Source organism: Myotis lucifugus, unplaced genomic scaffold (assembly GCF_000147115.1).
Source record: "Myotis lucifugus unplaced genomic scaffold, Myoluc2.0 scaffold_421, whole genome shotgun sequence".
NCBI lineage: Eukaryota > Metazoa > Chordata > Mammalia > Chiroptera > Vespertilionidae > Myotis > Myotis lucifugus.
The window spans coordinates 496,504-502,121 of record NW_005871469.1 but is presented as its reverse complement, the minus strand read 5'-3'; the positions used below and the strand labels follow the sequence as shown (position 1 = coordinate 502,121).

At 40.0% G+C, this 5,618-nt stretch overlaps 1 non-coding gene across 1 annotated transcript; it reads right to left on the bottom strand.

Annotated features, from left to right (window-relative positions):
* Positions 1 to 3,629: 3,629 nt before the first annotated feature.
* Positions 3,630 to 3,759, bottom strand: LOC111823224. The gene has a single exon (XR_002826223.1). It is a non-coding gene; the product is annotated as a small nucleolar RNA SNORA24 (small nucleolar RNA).
* Between the last annotated feature and the right edge of the window lie 1,859 nt (positions 3,760 to 5,618).

The following is a 5,618-nucleotide window of genomic DNA, read 5'->3' as shown; positions in this document are numbered from 1 at the left end:
GTCGTTCTTTTTTACTGCATAGTATTCCCATTGTGTAAAATTGTACCAACAGCTTTTTTATCCACTCATCTACTGATGGGCACTTGGGCTGTTCCCAGATCTTAGCTATTGTAAATTGTGCTGCTATGAACACAGGGCTGCATACTTTCTTTTTGATTGGTGTTTTGGGTTTCTTAGGATATATTCCCAGAAGTGGGATCACTGGATCAAATGGCAGTTCCATTAAATTTTTTTTCAGTTAATTAATTAATTAAGTTTTTAAAATTTATTTCCGAGAGGAAGGGAGAGGGAGAGAGAGAAACATCAATGATAAGAGAGAATCATTGATTGGCTGTCTCCTGCAAACCTCATACTGGGGATTGAGCTTGCAACCTGGGCATGTGCCCTGACAAGGAATTGAACCGCGATCTCTTGATTCATAGGTTGATGCTCAACCACTGAGCCATGCCAGCCAGGAGGCAGTCCCATTTTTTAATTTTTTGAGGAAACCCCATACTGTTTTCCATAGTTACTGCACCAGTCTGTATTCCCACCAGCAGTGTACTAGGGTTCCCTTTTTTCCACATCCTCACCAGCACCAGCACCAGCACCAGCACTGGTTGTTTGTTGATTTATTGATGGTAGTCATTTTGGCAGGTGTGAGCTGGTACCTCACTGTCACTTCAGTTTGCATCTCTGATGATTAGTGTTTTTCATATCTCTCTTGGCCATTTGTATGTCCTCTTTGGAGAAGTGTCTATTCAGGCCCTCTGCCAATGTTTTAATTGGATTGTTGGTCTTCCTTTTGTTGACTTGTATGAGTACTTTATGTATTTTGGAAATTTACCCCTTATCAGATGTATCAGTGGCAAATATGTTTCCTCATATAGTTGGTTCCCTGTTCATTTTGATGTTGGTTTCTTTTGCTGTGCAGAAACTTTTTAGTTTGATGTAGTTCCATTTGTTTATTTTTTCCTTTGTTTCTCTTGCCCTAGGTCAGTGATGGCAAACCTATGACACGCATGTCAGAGGTGACACGCGAACTCATTTTTTTGGTTGATGTTTCTTTGTTAAATGGCATTTAAATATATAAAATAAATATCAAAAATATAAATCTTTATTTTATTATGGTTGCAAATATCAAAAATTTTCTATATGTGACACGGCACCAGAGTTAAGTTAGGGTTTTTCAAAATGCTGACACGCCGAGCTCAAAAGGTTCGCCATCACTGCCCTAGGTGATGCATCAGTGAAAATTCTGCTATGTCAGATATCTGAGATTTTGCTGTCTATGGTTTATTTTAGGATTTTTATGGTTTTCTGACTTACATTAAAGTCTTTTACCCATTTTGTGTATGGTGTAAGTTGGTGGTCTAGTTTCACTTTTCTGCATATATCTGTCCAATTTTCCCAACACCATTTATTGAAGAGACCATCTTTATGCCACTGTATGCTCTTGCCTCCTTTGTCAAATATTAATTGAGCATAGGTTTATCTGACTTTAATAAGGCATATTGAGACTGGGCTATTAATGAAAATTTGGAACCTAATTTTAACAATATCAGGTTAAACCCCAGAATCCTCTAAGGTGCTTTCTTTTTCTTTTAGGGGAGAGGGAAAGATAGGATTCCTCTGAGTCTTTCAAAGTTAATCAGTAGCCCATCTTTAGATGTGATATGGCCTATGGCCAAGGTATTTTAGTTGAGATAAGCAAATTTGAAGCTTATCCTTTGAGAACTTATCTCCTCTTATAGCAAGCTGTTGTAATAGCTATATTGTGTCCTTTTGGGAGTCTAGAAATGATCTAGAGCATACAAGTAAATCATCTACATATTGGATTAGAGTGGAATATCTAGGAAATTTAACATCATTTAAATCAGCTTTTAATATCTGGAAGAAATAGGTGGGACTTCCTGTATATCCCTGGGGCATTATTGTCCAAGTAAACTTATGATCTTCCCAGGTGAAGGCAAGAGATACTGACTGTCTTTTTCTACTGGAATGCTGAAAAAAGGCATTACTTAAATCTATTACTAAAAAACATTGGCAGTCCAGAGGAATGGCTGATAATAAGGGACTATGTGGATTTGGAACTATAGGATGTCTGGGAATAACCTTCTTATTTATAGCTCTGAGATCCTATACAAATCTCCACCTTTCCCATTTGCTTTATTTACTGGAAGGATAGGAGAATTTCAGGGTCTTGTACATAAAATTATAAGTCTCATCAGGTCTTAAAAGATATTGATGAAAATTAGGTAGAGGCAAATATTATCAATAGGCGTGTTTTTTAAAAATATGTTTTTATTGAGTTTTTAGAAAGAGAGAACGGGAGAGAGATAGAAACACTGATTGGCTGCCTCTGCATGCCCCTCCTTGGGATCAAGCCCACAACCAGGGCATGTGCCTTGACTGGGAATTGAACCAGTGACTCCTTGGTGCATGGATTGATGCTCAAACATTGAGCCACACTCGCCGGGCTCAATAGTTATTCTAACAGGAGTGGCTGACTTGATCTTACCAATATCAAGTTGCCGGGCCCAAAGTTGCATTGGAATGTCCTGCAACAAACGTTCAATTTCAATATTTTTTTCCTCTTGTGGAAGTTCCTTTAAAATCATTATTTCCCAATTGATATACAGGCTTTGGTGATATCTGAGGGTAGCTGTGTCCATCTGATATTAGCAGCTTCTCATCCTCGAGGAATTTCGCAACATGGATGGCCCTTGAGAACATTATGCTAAGTGAAGTAAGTCAGTCAGAAAAAGCTAAGAACCATATGCTTTCACTCATATGTGGGATATAAAACTGAAACTCATGAACACAAACAGCAGTGTGGTGGTTGCCAGAGGGAAGGCAGTGAGAGGAGAAGGGGGTCCTAATATATGGTGACAGGAGGAGATTTGACTTTGGGTGCTGGGCACATGGTGCAAATACAGATCTTGTAACAGAGAGACCCACACCTGAAACCTGTATGTTTATGTTGACCAATGTCACTCCAATAAATTTAATTTTAAAAGATCCTCTACAGGCGTATGCCAGCAAACCTTACTCAGCTCTTCTGTTTCATTGCTCTCAGAAACCAGGAGGTGTATTAAATGGAACAGGTCAGAATAGCTGGGGTCATATGTTCTAACAGTTAAATCAGATTCCTTTGCAAACCCACTGGGGTCAGGGAAACTTTTAGTGAAATTTCTTACTCCTGCTCTAGTCCAAGGAACATACACAACAGCTGGTTGCCCTCTGCCAGAGACAGGCTTTTCCCTGAAGAGAGCTGCTGGAATTGCTGGGTCCTTGTCTTTTTTTCTTTCCCAGATGACCCAAGCATTTTATTGAATTATAACAAGCCCTCACTTATCCGCTACTTAAAAAAACATTCAGGCCTATACTGAAAATACTTCCTCTCTGGTTTCCAGAACATTATTTTGTTCCATCACATCATTTTCCACTCAATCCGGGAGCAGTTGACTTGAAATCGCATTTGCACTGTGCACTGCAGGAAGCTACAGGACACTTCACCACGTCACTGGATTTCTTCATCCCTTATATTTTCTGTCACCCACTGCAACAATTAGTTCAACTTCGCAGAAACGTTTGAAAAACAGATCTCTGCTCAATAACCCAGCACCCTCCAGGATTTTAAAAGTGAAGAGCGTTACTTGTGCAAGTCAGAATCTGATACCAATTAAGTGGTGACAGCTTTGCCAATACACAAGAAAATGCTCTTCCATGGCTAGGAAGGGAGACTGCCACAGCGACAGGTCCCAAAGACACATGGAGATATCCTTGTCTTACTTTCCATCCTTATTTCCCCTGGGCCAATAGGGAATGGGAATGGAGGAGATACAGGGATAGAAGGGGAAGGAAGAAGGTAGGGGCAGGGCAACTCCAGACAAGAAAGCTCAGAGAGCAAATATAGTGGAAGAGCTATAAAAGGGGAAGGAATGGGGTGTTGGAATTTATTAGCTTCAGAAGCCTTTTTTAGTTCAGAGATAGTCTCTAAAATATCTTATTAACTTAAAAAAAGAATTTATCTGTGCTCCTCCTAGAAGCCTCTAATTTCCAAATCAATATTTGCTTCCCATTCATCCAGTTTAATTTTAGAGCCAGAATTTTCATGCAAAAATTAATTTAAGCACTCAAAGAAAACTGCACTTTGGCCATTTTCAGTCGATAAAATTTTTAGTCAAATCTTCCCATTTCTGAAAGTACTTATTGTATATCTCTAGGAGTATTAATGGGGGGTAGGGGCTGGGGCAGGAAGTTTTGGCCTTGGAGGCAAAAAACCTTTTGCTGAATAAATGAGAGCCTGAAATTGTTCGGCTCTGAAGATAAGGGACAAATCTTGGGTATTCTTAGGTGAGTAGGAATCTTTGTGGAGGTGTGAGGGAGCCCCTATGATGTGCAGAAGCCCCATAGGGAATTTCAATTAAACTGTATTTAACAATTGACTCATCCAGGGATGTGCATATAAAGGTTGGTCACCTAGTACTCTGAGTCCTCATGTCTGTATTAGACTAACAGGGAGAAAACCTGAAACACGTGAGGGTTGGTTGATGCTACTCAGGAAGTGAGAGCCCAGTGGAGCTCAACCCATTAGCAGCACACTTTGACCCACTACACACTATCCCTAGAAATTTGTTCAGACTCTACAGATCCCAAAATAAAATTAAAATTAACATGGGAAATCCTGACTTCAAGGCCTGAAACTCCAACTCCCCAGCCCCTATTAGTACTCCTGGAGATACACAATAAGTAGGAAACCTTTACTTGCACGTACTTTACAGTAATGGGAAGATTTAACTAAAAATGATATCAACCTTGCACCGGCCAGTGTGACTCAGTGGTTGAGTATCAACTCATGAACCAAGAGGTCACCAGTTTGATTCCCGGTCAGGGCACATGCCAGGGTTGCAGCCTCTATCCTCAGTAGGGGGTGTGCAGGAGGCAGCCGATCTATGTTTCTCTCTCATTGATGTTTCTATCTATCCCTCCCCCTTCCTCTCTCTCTAAAAAAAATAAAAACATTTAAAAATATATTAATTTAAGATAGACAAAATGCAGTTTTCTTTGGGTGCCTAATTTAAGTTTTGCATGCAAAATTAGAAAATGTTGGCACTAAACTTAAACTGAATGAATGGAAAGCTTATCTTGATTGGAAATTACAGTAGAACCTCAGTTCTTGACCTTAATTCATTCTGTTTGAAAATGGAATCATTTTTCCCCATTAGAAATAATGTAGTCTCATGGGTGTGGCTCAGTGGTTGAATATTGATCTATGAGCTAGGAGGTCATGGTTTGATTCCTAGTCAGGGCACATGCCTGGTTTCAGGCTTGATCCCCAGTAGGGGGTATGCAGGAGGCAGCCAATCAACGATTCTCATCATTGATGTTTCTACCTCCCTCTTCCTTCCTTGCTTAAATCAATAAAAATGTTTTTAAAAAAAATAATGTAAATTGCCCTGACTGATGTAGCTCAGTGGCTAGAGCATTGGCCCTCTAACCAAAGGGTTGAAAGTTTGATTTCTGGTCATGGGCACACACCTGGGTTGTAGGTTCAGTCCCCAGCCCCGGTTGGGGCATGTGCAGGAGGCAACCAATCGATGTCTCTCTCTCACATCTATGTTTCTCTTTCTTTC